Source organism: Engystomops pustulosus, chromosome 8 (assembly GCF_040894005.1).
Source record: "Engystomops pustulosus chromosome 8, aEngPut4.maternal, whole genome shotgun sequence".
In the NCBI taxonomy this organism is placed as follows: domain Eukaryota; kingdom Metazoa; phylum Chordata; class Amphibia; order Anura; family Leptodactylidae; genus Engystomops; species Engystomops pustulosus.
This window is the reverse complement of record NC_092418.1, coordinates 126,488,458-126,512,097: the sequence shown is the minus strand read 5'-3', so window position 1 is coordinate 126,512,097 and position 23,640 is coordinate 126,488,458. Positions and strand designations below refer to the sequence as shown.

General features: G+C 51.6%; 1 protein-coding gene across 1 annotated transcript in view; it reads right to left on the bottom strand.

Annotated features, from left to right (window-relative positions):
* CACNB4 (calcium voltage-gated channel auxiliary subunit beta 4) overlaps nucleotides 1-23,640 on the bottom strand; it is a 194,208-nt gene that overhangs the window by 156,076 nt on the left and 14,492 nt on the right. The window lies entirely within an intron of this gene.

The window sequence follows — 23,640 nt, the reverse complement described above, 5'->3', positions numbered from 1 at the left end:
TTCTACAAAGTCGCCTGCGGGCGCAATCTGTGCTTCTGCAGCAGCTTCATTCACGTCTTCTATTTCTCCCCCAGTGATTACATTTTTTTTAATTAGGAATAAAATTTACAAGGAATAATTTGTACGGGAATGGGATAAGTGCGAGGGATCAGGTAAATCTGGAAGCCTCCAAAAATGTCGCTATTTATACTTAAATACTATCAGTTCTGGGAAAGCTGGGTCACACACAATCACAATTAGCAACCAACTTTCCTAAAGTTCTGAAAAATCAGTAATCCTGGCAGTGACACAGGGGAGATTTGCCTTTCAGGAGTGTAGGAAAGCTGAGTGCCTGCACCGATTGTAATGATGTCACCTATGACTATCTGCAGGGACAAGATTCAAGTGAAAAATCCGGCCGTCTTTATTCCATGTCGCGACGTTTCGCGGAGCAGAACCTTTTTCGAGCATAAATTGCCATAAAACTGATTCTTCAATCATGTAACTAAATTATGGCTGCAGGTTCTGCCCGAATGGGGGTCCAAATGTCCCAAATTTAACACATTAAAAATAAATAATCTGCGCCTCTTCTGCGTGGCCTGCGCTTGTGACGGCAGCTCATCGTCATTCAAGTGAATGGCGATTACCTGCAATACCAGGCGCGGCCTAGTGATCAGAGTGGCGCTGTCTGCAGCTTTCATATATGTAGAATGTCATTTTATAGTCACCCCCTGTCACTGGTCTCCCTGCACCTGCCTGGCCGGGATCTGTGCCCCTTTATGACCCCCTGTACATCACTGCCCGCCGGGGTCGTCACCAAGCTTTCCAGTCTCCCTGAACATCATAAAACCGACATGTTCATGCATTAAAGATTAGAAATCCTTGGCTGCGCCATCCATAGACCGTCCCTGGTACTGCGGCTCCTTCCTATTCATGTGCATGGGTGTCACCTGCAATACCACATGTAACCACTGGACAGCAGGGGCGCTGCTTTCATCATGTTTTCTAGCTCTGGATATCCCCCCTCCCCAGCTTATGTTATGCCTCGGCTTTCCTTTAACTGTGTCGCTTGGTCACTGCAATTCTACCAGCCTCTTCATGAAACAGGTGGATCAGGATGAGCAGCACTTGTTCTGATAGAACAATCAATGTTAAATGAGATCTTCAAGGGTTACACTCTATTTTAATGGGTCCAAATTTACATTTTTGTAGAACACTTCTGCTAGTGAGACCTGAAGAGAAGGGGGTGGGATTGGTTTATCAAAAGAAACTTTTAAAATATACTAAAAATGATCCAGAAGAATTACCAGAGCTCCTCTGTGTTGTAGCTTCACAGGCTGTTATGCTGTCTCCCACTGCCCCCTGTTCCCGGGAGTGGGTGTATACATGGATCTACCGGAGGAGCCCCCTCTTTATTGCCCCCCACCCCGGGGTCTCTTATCAGCAGGGGAGGGGGTGTATACATAGATCTAACGGAGGAGCCCCCTCTTTATTGCCCCCCACCCCGGGGTCTCTTATCAGCAGGGGAGTGGGTGTATACATGGATCTACCGGAGGAGCCCCCTCTTTATTGCCCCCCACCCCGGGGTCTCTTATCAGCAGGGGAGGGGGTGTATACATGGATCTACCGGAGGAGCCCCCTCTTTATTGCTTCCCACCCCGGGGTCTCTTATCAGCAGGGGAGTGGGTGTATACATGGATCTACCGGAGGAGCCCCCTCTTTATTGCCCCCCACCCCGGGGTCTCTTATCAGCAGGGGAGGGGGTGTATACATGGATCTACCGGAGGAGCCCCCTCTTTATTGCCCCCCACCCCGGGGTCTCTTATCAGCAGGGGAGGGGGTGTATACATGGATCTACCGGAGGAGCCCCCTCTTTATTGCTTCCCACCCCGGGGTCTCTTATCAGCAGGGGAGGGGGTGTATACATGGATCTACCGGAGAAGCCCCCTCTTTATTGTCCCCCACCCCGGGGTCTCTTATCAGCAGGGGAGGGGGTGTATATATGGATCTACCGGAGGAGCCCCCTCTTTATTGCCCCCCACCCCGGGGTCTCTTATCAGCAGGGGAGGGGGTGTATACATGGATCTACCGGAGGAGCCCCCTCTTTATTGCCCCCCACCCCGGGGTCTCTTATCAGCAGGGGAGTGGGTGTATACATGGATCTACCGGAGGAGCCCCCTCTTTATTGCCCCCCACCCCGGGGTCTCTTATCAGCAGGGGAGGGGGTGTATACATAGATCTGCCGGAGGAGCCCCCTCTTTATTGCCCCCCACCCCGGGGTCTCTTATCAGCAGGGGAGGGGGTGTATACATGGATCTACCGGAGGAGCCCCCTCTTTATTGTCCCCCACCCCGGGGTCTCTTATCAGCAGGGGAGGGGGTGTATACATGGATCTACCGGAGGAGCCCCCTCTTTATTGTCCCCCACCCCGGGGTCTCTTATCAGCAGGGGAGGGGGTGTATACATGGATCTACCGGAGGAGCCCCTTCTTTATTGTCCCCCACCCCGGGGTCTCTTATCAGCAGGGGAGGGGGTGTATACATGGATCTACCGGAGGAGCCCCCTCTTTAATGCCCCCCACCCCGGGGTCTCTTATCAGCAGGGGAGGGGGTGTATACATGGATCTACCGGAGGAGCCCCCTCTTTATTGCCCCCCACCCCGGGGTCTCTTATCAGCAGGGGAGGGGGTGTATACATGGATCTACCGGAGGAGCCCCCTCTTTATTGTCCCCCACCCCGGGGTCTCTTATCAGCAGGGGAGGGGGTGTATATATGGATCTACCGGAGGAGCCCCCTCTTTATTGCCCCCCACCCCGGGGTCTCTTATCAGCAGGGGAGGGGGTGTATACATAGATCTACCGGAGGAGCCCCCTCTTTATTGTCCCCCACCCCGGGGTCTCTTATCAGCAGGGGAGGGGGTGTATACATGGATCTACCGGAGGAGCCCCCTCTTTATTGTCCCCCACCCCGGGGTCTCTTATCAGCAGGGGAGGGGGTGTATATATGGATCTACCGGAGGAGCCCCCTCTTTATTGCCCCCCACCCCAGGGTCTCTTATCAGCAGGGGAGGGGGTGTATACATAGATCTACCGGAGGAGCCCCCTCTTTATTGTCCCCCACCCCGGGGTCTCTTATCAGCAGGGGAGGGGGTGTATACATGGATCTACCGGAGGAGCCCCCTCTTTATTGTCCCCCACCCCGGGGTCTCTTATCAGCAGGGGAGGGGGTGTATACATGGATCTACCGGAGGAGCCCCCTCTTTATTTCCCCCCACCCCGGGGTCTCTTATCAGCAGGGGAGTGGGTGTATACATGGATCTGCCGGAGGAGCCCCCTCTTTATTGCCCCCCACCCCGGGGTCTCTTATCAGCAGGGGAGGGGGTGTATACATGGATCTGCCGGAGGAGCCCCCTCTTTATTGTCCCCCACCCCGGGGTCTCATATCAGCAGGGGGGGGTGTATACATGGATCTACCGGAGGAGCCCCCTCTTTATTGTCCCCCACCCCGGGGTCTCTTATCAGCAGGGGGGGGGGGGTGTATACATGGATCTACCGGAGGAGCCCCCTCTTTATTGCCCCCCACCCCGGGGTCTCTTATCAGCAGGGGAGGGGGTGTATACATGGATCTACCGGAGGAGCCCCCTCTTTATTGTCCCCCACCCCGGGGTCTCTTATCAGCAGGGGAGGGGGTGTATACATAGATCTAACGGAGGAGCCCCCTCTTTATTGCTCCCCACCCGGGGTCTCTTATCAGCAGGGGAGTGGGGTGGGGGGGTGTATACATAGATCTACCGGAGGAGCCCCCTCTTTAATGCCCCCCACCCCGGGGTCTCTTATCAGCAGGGGCGGGGTGTATACATGGATCTGCCGGAGGAGCCCCCTCTTTATTTCCCCCCACCCCGGGGTCTCTTATCAGCAGGGGAGGGGGTGTATACATGGATCTGCCGGAGGAGCCCCCTCTTTATTGTCCCCCACCCCGGGGTCTCATATCAGCAGGGGGGGGTGTATACATGGATCTACCGGAGGAGCCCCCTCTTTATTGTCCCCCACCCCGGGGTCTCTTATCAGCAGGGGGGGGGGGTGTATACATGGATCTACCGGAGGAGCCCCCTCTTTATTGCCCCCCACCCCGGGGTCTCTTATCAGCAGGGGAGTGGGTGTATACATGGATCTGCCGGAGGAGCCCCCTCTTTATTGCTCCCCACCCCGGGGTCTCTTATCAGCAGGGGAGTGGGGTGGGGGGGTGTATACATAGATCTACCGGAGGAGCCCCCTCTTTAATGCCCCCCACCCCGGGGTCTCTTATCAGCAGGGGAGGGGGTGTATACATGGATCTACCGGAGGAGCCCCCTCTTTATTGTCCCCCACCCCGGGGTCTCTTATCAGCGGGGGGGGGGGGGGGGTGTATACATGGATCTACCGGAGGAGCCCCCTCTTTATTGTCTCCCACCCCGGGGTCTCTTATCAGCGGGGGGAGGGGGTGTATACATGGATCTACCGGAGGAGTGCCCTCTTTATTGCCCCCACCCCGGGGTATCTGTGTATTGATCTTATCGCTCTCCGGCACAAGGTATAAATGAGTCCGGGACTAATTAACTTTATCAAATGACTTTTTGCCGCATTTGTCATCCGTTTTCCTGCCGCCTCGGCCGCAGCTCAGTGATAGGATAAGCCCCCGCGTCCGCGCCGCTCATTTTTCTCCAATTGTGTCAATAACAAACTCATTTCAGTCGGACTTTGACAAATTGAGTGACGGAAAAGCAGCGGAGATGGAAGTAACTGGGAAGCCACAAGTTTAACTCCGTGTATACCAGATGGCCACAACGTGATGAAGATTACATGGAATGAGACAAACATCAGGACGCTGCAATCCTCGGTGCCCGCAGCCACCACTAGGGGGAGCCATGTGTATACAGCTTTATACATAGGGACTATTGTACTGAATAAGAGCTGGAAACATTCATGTGAAGACTTACAAATGCAGGAACATGGAAAGGAAAGAGTTTTGGGAAGTTGGGAAGGAGGTTTATTATCCATCAGTGTTCTCAACGCCTGCTTAAAGGCAAACGTAAAAAGGCAATTACAAGGTTAAAAGTTTAGCTGTGCCTTTGCAGGACATATCATACTCAGACAGAGCGAGCTCCATAGCAGTCATAATGAAATTTACCTAATGATCGGACAGAGTCTTCTGGAATTGATGTTCCCTATCACAGGGAGAAGTCTGCAGCCAGTGACAGCTGCACAGCACTCTCCATCCCCATTCCACAATCAAGCAGGAGGAATTGCAGCCAAGATAGCCCTGGATCCCAGATTATGGAAGTAGAACTACGATATTTATTATTACCCAGAAATCTCCCCACCAACTATTTACCCGTCTTACCATCAGCAAGTGGGTGACACGGAGGGAAGATCCATTGGTGGGCACCCGAGGACACCCCATGTTCTTGTGTAGGTAGCCTAACCGCTTTACAGACCAAAACCGCCAAATACAGTGACATTAACCGTTCTCAGGGCCGCCATCAGGAGTGTTGAGTGTGACTGTGTTCAAGGGGCCCTGAGGTGGGAAAGGGGCCCCAAGTCACAGAAAACTCTCCTCCCTTCCCAGGTGCAGGGAACTCACTGCGTACAGAGGGCCAGACTATAATCCTGTGAGGGCTGGGGCCCCAGACTTCCTAGTGGCGGCTCTTTCTCACAACTATCTATGGATTAGCGATAACGGGGCGGTCCCTGCACTCGCCGGTGCCACCCACTCAGTCCTGACAACGGATCATGTAGGGAACATCAGTGGCGAATAATTCAAGTATTTCTGGGAGGAATCACAGAGGAACATCACAAGAAAAGAGGTTCCAGAACATGCGAGTCTTTCCTGTAATGGATGCGTCGGGAGGGAGGGGGGGGGGGGGCGCGGTCAGAGGCTCCTCCTGAACTTTGACCCTTTCATTTTCACTAATTACAAAGATTTTAGTTAAATGATAAAAATAATAATAAATAAATTTAAATAGGAAAAAGTGTAAAACTTAAGATCTGGAATATTTTCCTTATTGTGTTCTATGAGGGGCGGCAGAGAATTCGGCTGATGTGGGTGGAGTCTGTGCATTACCACTTGTAGCACTTAGGTGGCGCCACTGCTGAATCAATGACCCTGGCCGATCTCATGAGGAATATTACTGCAGGGAAATATTTCATCATGTTTGCAGGGTCATATTGATGGTGACATGAAGCTTATAGATGGACGACCCGAAGGACAAAAGATCCAACAACTGACAGTAATTGGGTCCATTGTCCCTGAGTTACTGGGGCAGCTGGTTCCGTATATAAAGTAACCATAGAATTGCATAGAAAGGCTGTGCCTGCGCCACCTGCTGCCTTGTCCATGCTGAGGGCACAAGGGGCAACCATTCTAACTCAGGGTCCCACAGCTGAATCCACAGACCACCCAAGAACTAGAACTTTCTGGACGCATGTGCTAGATATCTGCAATGAGATTTCCCGCAAAACTTTATTATTTCTGTCCTTTATGCATTTTTTCTGAGTAATCCGTATGCTAATGAGGAAGTCGGTGCAGAAAGTTCCTGCCTGTACCATTCCCTCTGCATTAGACAAGCCGGAAATTTGTCTTGTGAGAAGCCTGAGGTGACAATGGTGAGTGTGAGTAGCACTGGGTGCTGAGGACACAGTCAGGGTGCACCAACTACCTCATTAGCATACGGATTTAATTGGGAATATATATGATGGATATTTCATAATAAAGTTCTGTTATTTCTCGGCTGCCAGCCGACTCCCTTTAAGACTCCTGTGAGATCAGGTAGATGATCCTCGGTGCTCTCAGTGTTTGTCCGTTCAGTGGGTGAAGGGCGGGCGCTGTTCATGGGGACGTCCTTGCAGCTGCTCTGCTGGTTGCCACTTCTTATTGGGACATAGTAATGATGAGGCTTTGAGTATGGATATTTGGTTATGGCCTTTTACCCACTTGGCTCCGTGTATGAAACCCAAAAAAGCACAAAAACGCAATTTATTGGTCAGACTTAGATTGTCTCTCATCCGCCCAGATCTAACCGGAGGCTCCACCCTCTTTGTAAATCCATGCACATTGTCCGGCAGTTTGGACCTGTTTATACCAGCTCTGACCTGGTGTCCATCGATTTTCCAGCACGGGTTGTAGTAAATGTGGCAGGCGGTGGAAAAGCCCCAAACTGTCAGGGATAGTCCCTGGGATTCAGCCGCACTGAATTTTTTGGTTCACAGTGTTGCATCATAACTACACCCATTACTAATAAACCACATGTCGGGAGACCCCCATAACACTAGATGAAATTGGAGGGTTAAGCAGATGCAACATCCCCACCGGGGCCTTTTCTTGGGGCCTGGAGGTAGCCGGGGCCCAGAATACCGGAGTGGCTGGCGGGTGCGGCCTAGGCACACTAGTGTCACGGTGCTTGGTATCCAGCAGGGTGGTGTTGGCAAGAAATGATATAGAGGGAGAGGCTTCTATAGCAGTTCTCCCTGTGCAACCCTTTGGCGTCTGGAGTATGTGTCCCTGGGTAATGGATGGGAAGCCCGTGGTGGTAACAGCAGTATCCAGGGATCAGACGGAGGCAACGTTGTGCAAATCAACTCACGGTTCTTTATAGAACAACAGGTAGCAGGCAACGGGTCAAAATGGTCAACAGCAGATTCCGGTACTGGAGGGGTCACAGAGAGGGTCCTCAGGAATAGGCACCAGCCTGGTAGTAGATGCAGGCTGGGCTGGTGCAGAAGAAACTGGGTCCAAGGTGGAATCTCGCTCTCTGACTGAACAGACCGACCATGTGCTCGCACCCAGCGGGGGCTTTTATACTGCCCCTGGTCAGGTGGTAGCATTGGATAATTCATTGGATCCATTATTAGAATTTCTAAAGACCCGACTGATAAATCCCCAGATCTCAGGCAGTTGTTGCAGGGTCGGCGCTCTTATCATACGTCCCGTATCTCCTGGCAGAATATTCCTTTGTTCCTGACTCGTAATGAAGTCTTTATCTGCGGCTATTAATAGAACGCTCCGGAGCGTTCCCTTCTATCCGGCCCCGGAATATTCCAGGCAAATATCAGAGTCTATCGTACAGATAAGTTACCGAACCCGAAGTTGTCCGTCTTCCCGTTATATATTCACTAAAGTCTGGTTGCCATGGAAATGGGTTGAAATTTTTGTAAAAAAAAAAATGTAACTTTGTTCTTTGCACGTTACAGATTTTTCGGCTGAGCCGGATCCTCATGACAGAAAACTCTGCCCGTGATTAGAAGTTGATGCAGAGAATTTTTTCTATGTCTTCGGTTTCTTGAAGATCGCAGTGAGATGTGTGGGAAGACGCATGAACATGACTCACAGCGGCGCGGAGCTCGGGGACACGAGAATCTCTGCAGGTTTACACCTTGTTCACGGCTCTTATCCTCATTAACATGTACAAGGGGCTCTGACTGGGTAGGGGAGGTCCCTTAAAGGGTTAATATCAATAAAAAGGAAAGTAACACCCCCCCCCCCCCCGGGGTTATTATTGGGTATAAAAGGGGGCGAGCTGCAAGAATTGTTATTTTTATATAAAAGCTCAAATTCATAACAAAAACAACACTAAAAACATTCCTGATCCTCGACGTCCTCGCTGATTCTACTTCCGGGTCGTGACTTGATACAATGTCAATAACAGGAAGTGGCATTTGGCCAATCACCAGTCAAGGCGGATCATTGCGGCAGCCAGCGATTGGCTAAGGAGTCATTTCCTTTGGGTGGGAGGGGTCTCACCCGATTCCTTCTTTCTATGAGGCGCTGCTTAAGTGTCATGAGGAAAATCTGTGCACCGAGGGGTTAATTTCATAGATATTTCTAGCAGATCCCCTGATATAATGTATTGTTTTATAGTACAGATATAGGGACTCCTTAGAGGGAACCCGTCAGCAGGTTTTACCCCACTAATCTCCCGGCCCCTCAGGTGGGGAGTGAAATGTCCTTTCTAGAATTCCCTCTTATCTGAAATATCACCCATTTATGTATATATAAAAATCTCTCCCAGAGTAAGAGAAATATGACTTTTCTCACCCCATTTTCACATCAGATGAGTCAAGTTTAGTGGTTCCAGTTGATAGTGTGACTTCAGCTGCCCCGATCTTCTGTTCTATAGCACCTAAACACATGGTGCTGGTGTCTTACTAAAGATAAGGATCTCAACTTTCACATCACATGAGGTTTATGGCTGAAGACATGGATGGTAAAGTGAGCGGCAGATAAAGATCCAGTTCCCACCTAACATTTAAGTGTCTCTATGTCCGGTTCTGTAACTTATAGAACCAAAGCTACAGAGATCTGAAGATGAGATTCTTACCTATAATAGGACGTAACATAAGCCCCACAGAACATAAGAAAAAGGCTTTTAAAGTGACACTCCCCTGCAACCACTAAACTTGACTCATCTTATGTGATAAGGAGGTGAGAAGAGTCATATTTGTCTGACTTTGGGGGAGTTTTATTTATAGGGAAAATTGTGAGATTTCCCATAAAAGAGGAAATTTAGAAAGGACATTTCATATCACACCTGAGGGGACTAGTGGTCTAGGGGTAAAACCTGGTGGAAGGTTCCTTTAAGCCCCCACCCTGTGCACTGTATGGATTCTATATAGAACCTGTCACACCCAGACAACATGTTATAGAGCATGAGGAGCTGATCACATTGTATCGCATGCAGAATGGGAGGTGACGTGTATCTGGGTCAGGAAGATTCATTTGCATCCCAGATAAAAATGGTGCTGGTGCCCCCGATAGTGGAGCCATAAATCACTGGAGGAAGGACTCCTGCCATTGCTGCTACATATACAGGATAGAGAAGATGAGACTCATCAGATGTCCATAAAATCAGGTCTATAATAAGAGATTCCGTTTATTTCTATCTTCTTTTTACATGTAATCTTATGTTGACCCCCAGAGAATGGCTTCTTAAAGACAAAGGGGCGTAACTACAATGGTGGCGGCCGTGGCGCCGGCTATGGGGCCCGCAGCGTCAGGGGGCCCCAACATCTGAGCAGAAACTGAAGAATGGAGAATATGCACCACAATACACATAATAATACACATAATAATACACATAATAATACACATATTATACACATATTATACTGCACATTGTACAATGTATATAACAGAGCTCATCTGCCACAGTATACAGCGACGGGGACTGATCTGTGTATAAATGTGCCCGTAGCTCCTGTAAGTACAACAATTCTCTGTAAATTGCAGGGTCTACGCCATTCGTAAATTCCTTAATTGTAGGAGCGAGTGTGAGATTTATATATAGAATAATGTGCATTATTTATATAGGGAAAACAGTCCAAGAGCGAATATCCGCGCATCTCAGGGCGATTAGAACCGATAAGGAAACGCCATTGGCTAAACATGGGAAATGGAAACATGAACCATCGGAGATTTTGGGTCATCGATCAAATGAAAAGAGGTCCTAGAAAAGGAAATGTGGGCGGAGTATTTGGATAGAAGGACTGGAGAGCGCAATGAATGAGGTGCAGAGGCTGCACCGCGCGGAGTGGATGAGATCGGATACAAATCAGATACAATTCCCGGTGATACAATCCTGTGATGTCCTTGTGAGAGGATGAACCAGACTGACACCTAGTGACGGAAGGCCGGTACTACCACCGCTGTCTGCACCGTCACCTGTGTCTGGTCACCTCCGCTGCTGCGCCAAGATATCACACAGAAAAGTTTCCGCCTTCGTGTCTTCTAAAATAATACAAGAAATTTGTCCACACAATTTGGGATAAAATACATTGGGGCTCATTTACTAAGGGTCCGAACGCCGCACTTTCGCTGGGTTTCGGGAATATTTCCGATTTGCCCCGGGATTTTGGCGCACATGATCGGATTGTGGCGCATGGGCGCCAGCTTGCACTCGACAGAAATCGGGGGCGTGGGCGTCGGACAACACATTGGATTCGGACAAACCGCGGAAATTAAAAAAGGATTTGTGTCACAAGGTCAGCACTCACATGCACCGGGAAGAAGAAGGTGAACTCCAGCGGACCTCAGCGCAGCAGCTGCTGGATATCGGGCGCATGGACCTTAGTGAATCACACTGGACCCGAATCCTCGTCAGACAACGCACCGCGGGATCACGACAGGACCGGGTAAGTAAATCTGCCCCATTGTTTATTATCAGGGGCAATGATCTGAGCTCTGCTGCCATCTAGTGGGGAGAAGATAAACCACACACATGGAAATAACATCATGGAGACTTTACAGCCTGAACGTCACGAACCAACGTGATGAGAAGATCAAATAACGACAAGAAGATCTCACCAGATGTCAGACCCAACCCAACCCAATCCAATCCACACCGGCAAATCCATCCGGCCACAGAGGTCCACAGATCATACAGAAGCCTCCATTGGCAATGAAGCTTTAAAGGGATTGGCCACTTTTCAATACATCTCCTCCATTAGACAGGTCTCTGCATGTCCCTGTGTCTTTGTCTCCTTTAAGAGTTTCAGCCTTTCCCTGCTCTCCCCGCGCTGCCCTCTGCATATACACAGCGTCCTCTCACTGCTCCAGCCCGTCCTCATGGCGTCTCCCACTGTGTCTTCACAGTCCATCCTCACTGACAGAGCCAGGGGGAGGGAACAGGACGAGTTATGACTCTCCTTCTACAGCTTCGCCTCCTCATCAGAGCTCACACATGTAAACAAAGAATCACAGAGAGTCTGCACACAGCACAAATCTAGTAGCAGGACTGCTGAATCACTTGATGAATATTCAGGCAGTAAAGACACACAGGCAATTTATGTAAAAGAGTGGCCAACCCCTTTAAGACACTTTGACTATAGAGATGATATCATCATCATCATCATCATCATCATTCTTTCTCAGTGACTTCTCTCTACATTTGGTCTTTTCTTCTTCCTTCCTTTATATGGAGTTTGCCCAATGCCGTAGGGTGGATGACAGCTCCCCTCCCCCCTCATCCCCCCCCCCACACACAGAGATGTCGCCCCCCTCCCCCCACATAGATGTTCTCACCTCCAAACTTCACTGTTGGTCTTGTGTTTTTGGGGTTGTGGAAACTTTTGACCTCCTAATATGTTGTGTATTATGTCATCCAAAGAGTTTATAGGAAATATACTACCAGGATGTCGGATTATAAACCAAGCGCACTGACAAACTGATGTGCACCCCCTCGGCAGGACCTGCTCTTCATTTAACTTTTGATGCCCTTTCTATTTATTCAAAAGACTTTATCAATGATGCAAATGAGCATTAGGGCTCCAGGCTCCGTGGCTTAGAGTTGAACCCAGAGCCCCTTAGGCTCATTTGCATAATGTTGACAGTTTTCTGTATATCAGTATACTTAATTTATGATCCTTCATCCTGGTGGTAGATACCGGCCTCACATTGTGGCTCTTGTACAATTTCTTTTACTTCTGATGGCTGATTTATGGTGATAAGATGTTCCATAATCCGGATTATTATTATTAGAATGGCCCCCGCTCACCCGCACGGTCAGTAGTTTAAATGTTTTGTAACAATGAAGAATTTGCTTTTCAGGTTTCCCTGATGATGAGACCTTGTTGTTGGCATCAGATGAACCAGACCCATTGGGGGTCATTTACTAAGGGCCTGATTCGCGTTTTCCCGATGTGTTACCCGAATTTTTCCGTTTTGCGCCGATTGTCCCTGAATTGCCCCGGGATTTTGGCACACGCGATCGGATTGTGTCGCATCGGCGCCGGCGTGCACATGACGGAAGTCGGGGGGCGTGGCCGAACAAAAACCCGACGGATTCGGAAAAAACACCACATTTAAAAATAGAAAAGTGTCGCTGGACCTGCACCCGGCAACAGATCGTGAACTCCGGCGGACCTCGGTGGACTTCAGCGCAGCGACACCTGGTGGACGGCGGAGGAACTACCTTAATGAATCCCGGCAGAACCCGAATCCTCAACAGAGAACGCGCCGCTGGATCGCGAATGGACCGGGTAAGTAAATCTGCCCCAATGAATGTGCTGTCTGTCATGATGGAGGAATAACAGAGGGACATTCATGGATTCCATAGTCCGTTTAGAAGACCCCCCAGGGCCACATGGGGGTCCCAGAGGAAATATAAGAGGATATAATCGCCTGCACAGTACACGATATCTTATTATGTCCGGGATCCTGGAGGAATACGGATCGGCTCGTCTTATTATATTATTATTTCATACTAACAAGCGGCTTCCCAATATTTTCTTACCAATACAGTTTCCCTTTGTGGACAGATTTCGGGATTTTCCTGTGAACAGTTTGAGGCTTCAGAGAAATGTAAAAGTGTAAACAGAATAAAACCTGATACTTTGTATAAGGGTCCATTCACACGCGGTATGCCCACCTCCCTCCATAGAGAATAGCGGCGCACGGCCGCACATACGCCAAAAGATAGAGCATGCAACCATGTGACCAGCGCCTGAGCTCTCTGCTGTCCCTGCTGTGCTCTGCTCCTGAGCTCTCTGCTGTCCCTGCTGTGCTCTGCTCCTGAGCTCTCTGCTGTCCCTGCTGTGCTCTGGGCCTCTGCTGTCCCTGCTGTGCTCTGCGCCTGAGCTCTCTGCTGTCCCTGCTGTGCTCTGCTCCTGAGCTCTCTGCTGTCCCTGCTGTGCTCTGCTCCTAAGCTCTCTGCTGTCCCCGCTGTGACCAGCGCCTGAGCTCTCTGCTGTCCCCGCTGTGCTCTGCTCCTGAGCTCTCTGCTGTCCCTGCTGTGCTCTGCTCCTAAGCTCTCTGCTGTCCCCGCTGTGACCAGCGCCTGAGCTCTCTGCTGTCCCCGCTGTGCTCTGCTCCTAAGCTCTCTGCTGTCCCTGCTGTGCTCTGCTCCTGAGCTCTCTGCTGTCCCTGCTGTGCTCTGCTCCTGAGCTCTCTGCTGTCCCTGCTGTGACCAGCGCCTGAGCTCTCTGCTGTCCCTGCTGTGACCAGCACCTGAACTCTCTGCTGTCCCTGCTGTGACCAGCGCCTGAGCTCTCTGCTGCCCCTGCTGTGACCAGCGCCTGAGCTCTCTGCTGCCCCTGCTGTGACCAGCGCCTGAGCTCTCTGCTGTCCCTGCTGTGTCCAGCGCCTGAGCTCTCTGCTGTCCCTGCTGTGCTCAGCTCCTGAGCTCTCTGCTGTCCCTGCTGTGCTCTGCTCCTGAGCTCTCTGCTGTCCCTGCTGTGCTCTGCTCCTAAGCTCTCTGCTGTCCCTGCTGTGCTCTGCTCCTGAGCTCTCTGCTGTCCCTGCTGTGCTCTGCTCCTGAGCTCTCTGCTGTCCCTGCTGTGCTCTGCTCCTAAGCTCTCTGCTGTCCCTGCTGTGCTCTGCTCCTGAGCTCTCTGCTGTCCCTGCTGTGACCAGCGCCTGAGCTCTCTGCTGTCCCCGCTGTGACCAGCGCCTGAGCTCTCTGCTGTCCCCGCTGTGCTCTGCTCCTGAGCTCTCTGCTGTCCCCGCTGTGACCAGCGCCTGAGCTCTCTGCTGTCCCCGCTGTGACCAGCGCCTGAGCTCTCTGCTGTCCCTGCTGTGACCAGCGCCTGAGCTCTCTGCTGTCCCCGCTGTGACCAGCGCCTGAGCTCTCTGCTGTCCCCGCTGTGACCAGCGCCTGAGCTCTCTGCTGTCCCTGCTGTGCTCTGCTCCTGAGCTCTCTGCTGTCCCTGCTGTGACCAGCGCCTGAGCTCTCTGCTGTCCCTGCTGTGACCAGCGCCTGAGCTCTCTGCTGTCCCTGCTGTGCTCTGCTCCTGAGCTCTCTGCTGTCCCTGCTGTGACCAGCGCCTGAGCTCTCTGCTGTCCCTGCTGTGACCAGCCCCTGAGCTCTCTGCTGTCCCTGCTGTGACCAGCGCCTGAGCTCTCTGCTGTCCCCGCTGTGACCAGCGCCTGAGCTCTCTGCTGTCCCTGCTGTGACCAGCGCCTGAGCTCTCTGCTGTCCCCGCTGTGACCAGCGCCTGAGCTCTCTGCTGTCCCTGCTGTGACCAGCGCCTGAGCTCTCTGCTGTCCCTGCTGTGACCAGCGCCTGAGCTCTCTGCTGTCCCTGCTGTGCTCTGCTCCTGAGCTCTCTGCTGTCCCTGCTGTGCTCTGCGCCTGAGCTCTCTGCTGTCCCTGCTGTGACCAGCCCCTGAGCTCTCTGCTGTCCCTGCTGTGACCAGCGCCTGAGCTCTCTGCTGTCCCCGCTGTGACCAGCGCCTGAGCTCTCTGCTGTCCCCGCTGTGACCAGCGCCTGAGCTCTCTGCTGTGACCAGCGCCTGAGCTCTCTGCTGTCCCTGTTGTGACCATTTCTGGAATGGAGCAGTTATGTTCTTCTATCCTATCCAAAGAGAAGTCTGGGATGACAATAGTCAGATGTGGACCGGATCACATGACAGAACAGAGCGGGGGTGGGGGGGGGGGGGGGCGACTTTTCACATCAATGGAAAACTTTTTGTAGACAACAACCTGACAGAATGTGGGAAGAGCTTCCATCTCCATTGCACTCGCTGAAATGTTCTTTGTTCTCTTCCTGGATTATTAGAGATAAGGGATTGAGTCACGGCCGCCCCCCGTGTGCCGCAGCTCCGTCATGTCTCACACGCCGACTCATCTGTACAAGTGACGGACGATCAATGACTTCTACGAAGAGACGGAAGAACTGAACTTCATGAAACCATTTACTGTATCCGAGGGGCAAAATCCGGGCACAGCCGGGAGCAGGTGGTAACATAAGGCGGAATATATATATATACAGTCCAGACCGATTGTCCCGGGACCCAGACTCTAACCCGGTCCTGGACCTCAGAGATACAGCACAAGACGACCCAATGTGGCGGCTACAAGAGCCTATTGCAGAGAGGAGCAGACCTGACGTTTGTGCTCGGCTGCAGGACCCGGACATATTGGCCCCCGGGATAAGTTTATCTGGTGGCCCAGGAACCTCTGCGAAGGTACAAAGTGCATATAACAGTCTCTTAGGTAATGAGTCATTTTGTACTTTTACCCCTCGGGACCTCGGGACGTCAATTCCTCCGTTTTTCCTCAGGTTGGAGGCGGCAATGATTGGGTGTAGCAGATGCTGTTACCCGGCAGAACTTCTGGTGGGGACATTGGGGGAGACCAGAAGCCCCAGAGCGACCTGGAAATTGAGAGGTTTCGCACCCTGACCCCGGCTCCTAGAGGGTTCCCCAGGGGTCGCCGCGTCTCATAAAGTGATTGTGTGAGATACTGACTGGCCACGAGGGGCGCTGTTCACAAAAAAAGCAGTGAAGAGCATCTGGGATTCATTCTGCTGCCCCCACCTGCTCAGAATCATGGGGGTCCCGGAGGTTGGCCCCCCACCGATCACACCAAGCCGACCATTTGTTTTGCTTTCATAGCTTATTGCACCAGAGGGGGCGTCAGCGAGCACAGGAAACCGCCGTTCCTGGGGTACAGGGATACAAATCCTATTGTCTGATTATTGTGGAGTAGAGGGACACGTAGAGCTCAGCCCCCGGGTAAGGGTCACCCTGCAGACCTATGGCTGGTTTTACGTTGCCGCTACCTGGAAAATCTCTGGATTCTCCATTTCGGAGGGAGGACAGATGTGACAGATGTGACAGAGGTGACAGGTGGGGTGAAGGCCGCACTGCTTAGCTGTGGACGGAGCGCGAGACAGAACATTGGGGGTCATTTACTAAGGGCCCGAATCACATTTTTCCGTCGGGTTACCGACATCGGGCGCACGACCTTAGTGAATCGCCACAGAGACCGCGCCGCTGGATCGCAAATGGACCGGGTAAGTAAATCTGCCCCAATGGGCCGATGCGCCACAATCTGATCGCGTGCACACAAAACCCAGGGCAATTCAGGGAAAATAGGCGCGTTTCGATAATATTCGGGTAACCCGACGGAAAAACGTGATTCGGGCCCTTAGTAAATGACCCCCATTGTGTTGATGATGAATTTCAGGCCGCGGAGAGACGACCTCATGTGACGCGTCGCCTGCAGGATGGAACGTTCCTTACAGTCTAATGTTCCGTTCTACAGATTCTATGATATTACTGTATCGCCGTCCGCAGGATTAACGGAGGAAACCGAACAAATACAGAACTGAGCCGAAGCTCAACGGACACGAGGAAATCTGGGCAGCTGTGACCGGATGGGGGCGTCCAGGGGGGTCCAGGGGGGCAGGTACAGGTGCGACTCTAAAGTTTATAAACTTTGCCCTTTAGCTGCTAAAAACATTACTTTATTTCAGCTGTTTGTCTGCTAATGCCCTGCGCCCCTCTGCGCCTCACTGCGACCCCTCTGCGCCTCACTGCGACCCCTCTGCGCCTCACTGCGACCCCTCTGCGCCTCACTGCGACCCCTCTGCGCCTCACTGCGACCCCTCTGCGCCTCACTGCGACCCCTCTGCGCCTCACTGCGACCCCTCTGCGCCTCACTGCGACCCCTCTGCGACCCCTCTGCGCCTCACTGCGACCCCTCTGCGCCTCACTGCGACCCCTCTGCGCCTCACTGCGCCCCCTCTGCGCCTCACTGCGCCCCCTCTGCGCCCCCTCTGCGCCTCACTGCGCCCCACTGCGACCCCTCTGCGCCTCACTGCGACCCCTCTGCGCCTCACTGCGCCTCACCCTAAAAAATGATCTAATCTGCCCAGAGTATCACCCATATTCCTGCTCTCTAAGGCTTTAGTCGGGTCATTGAGATGCTTTTGAATGGGTCCCTGTACCCCCCCCCCTCCCCCACTGTCCTGGGGTCCAGATCCAATGTCTGCGGCGCTAGAACAGAACACGTCAGTTTACAGGAAGCGCAAAGTGGCCCCAAGAGGGTTTTTTAACATGTTAGTTTTTAATGGGGACCTCAGGCGCCATTATTATTATATTATTATTATTATTATTACATTATTATTATACGCTGGAGTTCAGTGACCATAGAAATATAGGGCACCCATTAAGACTCGGGGGGGGGGGGGGGCGCCACTCATTTCTAGGGGACCTCATTGCCCTCTTACACAATGCACGGTCTTGGTCACTGCCATCACCTGCCCCTAGGGGCGCTTTTTGCGTGCAGGGTAATTATAGTTGTGATATTTCTCTTGTCATATCCATTAATATGGAAATAAATGGGCAACAAAATGTCGGGCGACAGTAGAATTTGGGTAGTAAAAGGGCAGGGGAGCGAGGATAGTTATATTATACTTGTGTCAGGGGCCCCTCGGATATGTGACATATTAAAGGGGTTGTCCCGAGGTTGCGGCTTTCTTCCCAAAACATCTGACCATGGTGTGTGCCAGAAGTGCAACTCAGCAGCCGCCGGGAGCCGGGGCGCAGTACTGGCACCCACCATAGGCAGGGGTGGCGCTGTTCTGGGCAGAAAGCAGCCATGTTTTTTAACCTCTAAAGCAGCAGCAGGAAGGAGCGGGGTCTGGAGTTATTCAATGATTTGATGTCACGGTAGTAAGGGGGTCTGTAGAGTCGGGGTTTAAGGTCTTGGGGGTCTTGGATCTATTCATCAAGGAATATTACAATAATAATCATAAATCGTGACGTCCTGTGATTGGCCGAAGTGGTAACACATTTATAGCTTCTATTTTCTTGTTCATCACATTTGTAAAATATATAAACCCAAATCACCGAATATTATAGAACAAAACAATGAAGACAAAACAATGAAGACCTCATCTAATGATGTACCGGACGATGTACCGGATCATGTCCGGATGATGTCCCGATGATGTACCGGACGATGTACCGGATCATGTCCGGATGATGTCCCGATGATGTACCGGACGATGTACCGGACGATGTACCGGATCATGTCTGTATGATGTACCGGACGATGTACCGGATGATGTACCGGACGATGTACCGGACGATGTACCGGACGATGTACCGGACGATGTACCGGATCATGTCTGGATGATGTACCTGATGATGTCCCGATATTGTACCGGATGATGTACCTGATGATGTACCTGATGATGTACCGGATCATGTCTGGATGATGTACCGGATGATGTCCCGATATTGTACCGGATGATGTACCTGATGATGTACCGGATCATGTCCCGATATTGTACCGGATGATGTACCTGATGATGTACCGGATCATGTCCCGATATTGTACCGGATGATGTACCTGATGATGTACCGGATCATGTCTGGATGATGTACCGGATGATGTACCGGATCATGTCTGGATGATGTACCGGATGATGTCCCGATATTGTACCGGATGATGTACCTGATGATGTACCGGATCATGTCCCGATATTGTACCGGATGATGTACCTGATGATGTACCAGATCATGTCCCGATATTGTACCGGATGATGTACCTGATGATGTACCGGATCATGTCTGGATGATGTACCGGATGATGTCCCGGATGATGTCCCGGATGATGTACCGGATGATGTACCGGATGATGCACCGGATGATGTAGCGGATGATGTAGCGGACGATGTACCGGACGATGTACCGGATCATGTCTGGATGATGTACCGGATGATGTCCCGATATTGTACCGGATGATGTACCTGATGATGTACCGGATCATGTCTGGATGATGTACCGGATGATGTACCGGATGATGTCCCGATATTGTACCGGATGATGTACCGGATGATGTAGCGGATGATGTACCGGATGATGTACCGGATGATGTCCCGATATTGTACCGGATGATGTACCGGATGATGTACCGGATGATGTAGCGGATGATGTACCGGATGATGTCCCGATATTGTACCGGATGATGTACCGGATGATGTAGCGGATGATGTACCGGATGATGTACCGGATGATGTCCCGATATTGTACCGGATGATGTACCTGATGATGTACCGGATCATGTCTGGATGATGTACCGGATGATGTACCGGATGATGTACCGGATGATGTCCCGATATTGTACCGGATGATGTACCGGATGATGTAGCGGATGATGTACCGGATGATGTAACGGATCATGTCCCGATGATGTACCGGATGATGTACCGGATGATGTACCGGATCATGTCCCGATATTGTACCGGATGATGTACCTGATGATGTACCGGATCATGTCTGGATGATGTACCAGATGATGTACCTGATGATGTCCCGATATTGTACCGGATATTGTACCGGATGATGTCCCGATATTGTACCGGATGATGCACCGGATGATGTACCGGATGATGTCCCTGATGATGTACCGGATGATGTAGCGGATGATGTAGCGGATGATGTAGCGGATGATGTACCGGATCATGTATTGGATGATGTACCGGATGATGTACCGGATGATGCACCGGATCATGTCTGGATGATGTACCGGATGATGCACCGGATCATGTCTGGATGATGTCCCGATGATGTACCGGATGATGTCCGGATGATGTACCGGATGATGTCCCGGATGATGTACCGGATGATGCACCGGATGATGTAGCGGATGATGTAGCGGACGATGTACCGGACGATGTACCGGATCATGTCTGGATGATGTACCGGATGATGTCCCGATATTGTACCGGATGATGTACCTGATGATGTACCGGATCATGTCTGGATGATGTACCGGATGATGTACCGGATGATGTCCCGATATTGTACCGGATGATGTACCGGATGATGTAGCGGATGATGTACCGGATGATGTACCGGATGATGTCCCGATATTGTACCGGATGATGTACCGGATGATGTAGCGGATGATGTACCGGATGATGTACCGGATGATGTCCCGATATTGTACCGGATGATGTACCGGATGATGTAGCGGATGATGTACCGGATGATGTACCGGATGATGTCCCGATATTGTACCGGATGATGTACCTGATGATGTACCGGATCATGTCTGGATGATGTACCGGATGATGTACCGGATGATGTCCCGATATTGTACCGGATGATGTACCGGATGATGTAGCGGATGATGTACCGGATGATGTACCGGATCATGTCCCGATGATGTACCGGATGATGTACCGGATGATGTACCGGATGATGTACCGGATCATGTCCCGATATTGTACCGGATGATGTACCTGATGATGTACCGGATCATGTCTGGATGATGTACCAGATGATGTACCTGATGATGTCCCGATATTGTACCGGATGATGTACCGGATGATGTCCCGATATTGTACCGGATGATGTACCGGATGATGTACCGGATGATGTACCGGATGATGTCCCGATATTGTACCGGATGATGCACCGGATGATGTACCGGATGATGTCCCTGATGATGTACCGGATGATGTAGCGGATGATGTAGCGGATGATGTAGCGGATGATGTACCGGATGATGCACCGGATCATGTCTGGATGATGTACCGGATGATGCACCGGATCATGTCTGGATGATGTCCCGATGATGTACCGGATGATGTCCGGATGATGTACCGGATGATGCACCGGATGATGTACCGGATCATGTATTGGATGATGTACCGGATCATGTACCGGATGATGTCCCGATGATATACCGGATGATGCACCGGATGATGTAGCGGATGATGTAGCGGATGATGCACCGGATGATGTCCCTGATGATGCACCGGATGATGTACCGGATCATGTCCCGATGATGTACCGGATGATGCACCGGATGATGCACCGGATGATGCACCGGATGATGTACCGGATGATGTGTATAACCTGGGGGCCAGACCCCAGCCCAGGAGCCTAAGGGGGTGACAAGGTGTCTCTGCCCTATATCCCAATACTAGATAAAAGACCCCAAAACCAACACAACGGAAAGTAGAAGAAACTTTAATGGTTAAAATATGGATTTCACCGGCTCCAAAAACTTTCTGACTTCTGGTTATTTCAGGATGTATTAATATTAAATGGGTGGAGGCGCAGCACCCCACACCCGACGAGTCACAGATCTCCCATGAAAGTGAATGGGGCTGAGCCGCTATACCAAGCACAGCCACTACATGGCGCTGCGTAAACAGTAAACTGCGAGAAAGCCTGAAGGAGCCGGAGCCGCGAGGATACGATACAGATCACCTTCCCTATGGAAAGCGTATTAAACATCGATATAAGTACGACCCAGGGTCACAGCGCCTCTCCGGGCACCAGGTTGTCTCTAGTATTGCAGCTCAGTGTAAAGTGAATAAGGACGAGCTGCGATATCTGGGTGGCGCTACTAGTACAGTGAAAAATACCATTGGGTGCCCCACAGCTTACAGCTTAGGGTGCAGTCACACGAGGCGTCTACACATCAAAACGCATCGCAACAGCGCAGAGAGATTTGTCTGATGAAACACAAAATACGCGTGGTAACATTGTCACATTTTGTAAACACAAATGTTAACGGCTGTTTTATCAGGATAATGTCTCTTCGGCAGCCTTAAAGGGACATCAATGAATTCATCTACAGTGAAGGATCCCTTTAAGGTCTTCACCAAATCTGTAGTGTCTGCTGGACGCAGGGATCTGTATGGACGTGACATAAGGAGGAGGCGGAGCAGGGTGACCTACTTACCTCCCGCACTAAGATCCCGCTAATTGCTCGTGGTCCCAAATGAAATTGTGATTGAAACTCCATAAAGCAACGAGATCGAGTCCGGCAGCAGCTCCCCGTCTGCAGCTTCCGGCCTCCTCCGAAGAGACAGGAAAGTTACATGCCGCCCCCCCCTCCTCCTCCCAGGGATACGAAAATACACACAGTGCGCCCCAATTTCTAGGATAATCAGCCCCCCCCCCATTACAGATATTAGAGGCATTTATTTGTGTATGGATCATAGCGCCGGCAGCTCCATCCCACTCTGCCAGCTCAGACCTTGCTCCCCCAAATCATACAGTGTCCCCTCTTTAAATAAAATGTGCAGGGTCTTATATAGGTAGCCCCAGCACACTGCAGCCCCCTGCCCCTCAGTATATAGGTAGCCCCAGCACACTGCAGCCCCTCAGTATATAGGTAGCCCCAGCACACTGCAGTCCCCCGGTATATAGGTAGCCCCAGCACAATGCAGCCCCCTCCCCCTCAGTATATAGGTAGCCCCAGGACACTGCAGCCCCCTGCCCCTCAGTATATAGGTAGCCCCAGCACACTGCAGTCCCCCGGTATATAGGTAGCCCCAGCACAATACAGCCCCCTCCCCCTCAGTATATAGGTAGCCCCAGCACACTGCAGCCCCTCAGTATATAGGTAACCCCAGCACACTGCAGCCCCCTCCCCCTCAGTATATAGGTAACCCCAGCACACTGCAGCCCCCTCCCCCTCAGTATATAGGTAACCCCAGCACACTGCAGCCCCCTCCCCCTCAGTATATAGGTAGCCCCAGCACACTGCAGCCTCTCAGTATATAGGTAGTCCCAGCACACTGCAGTCCCCCGGTATATAGGTAGCCCCATCACAATGCAGCCCCCTCCCCCTCAGTATATAGGTAGCCCCAGCACACTGCAGCCCCTCAGTATATAGGTATCCCCAGCACACTGCAGCTCCTCAGTATATAGGTAGCCCCAGCACACTGCAGCCCCTCTGTATATAGGTAGCCCCAGCACACTGCAGCCCCTCTGTATATAGGTAGCCCCAGCACACTGCAGCCCCTCTGTATATAGGTAGCCCCAGCACACTGCAGCCCCTCTGTATATAGGTAGCCCCAGCACACTGCAGCTCCTCAGTATATAGGTAGCCCCAGCACACTGCAGCCCCTCAGTATATAGGTAGCCCCAGCACACTGCA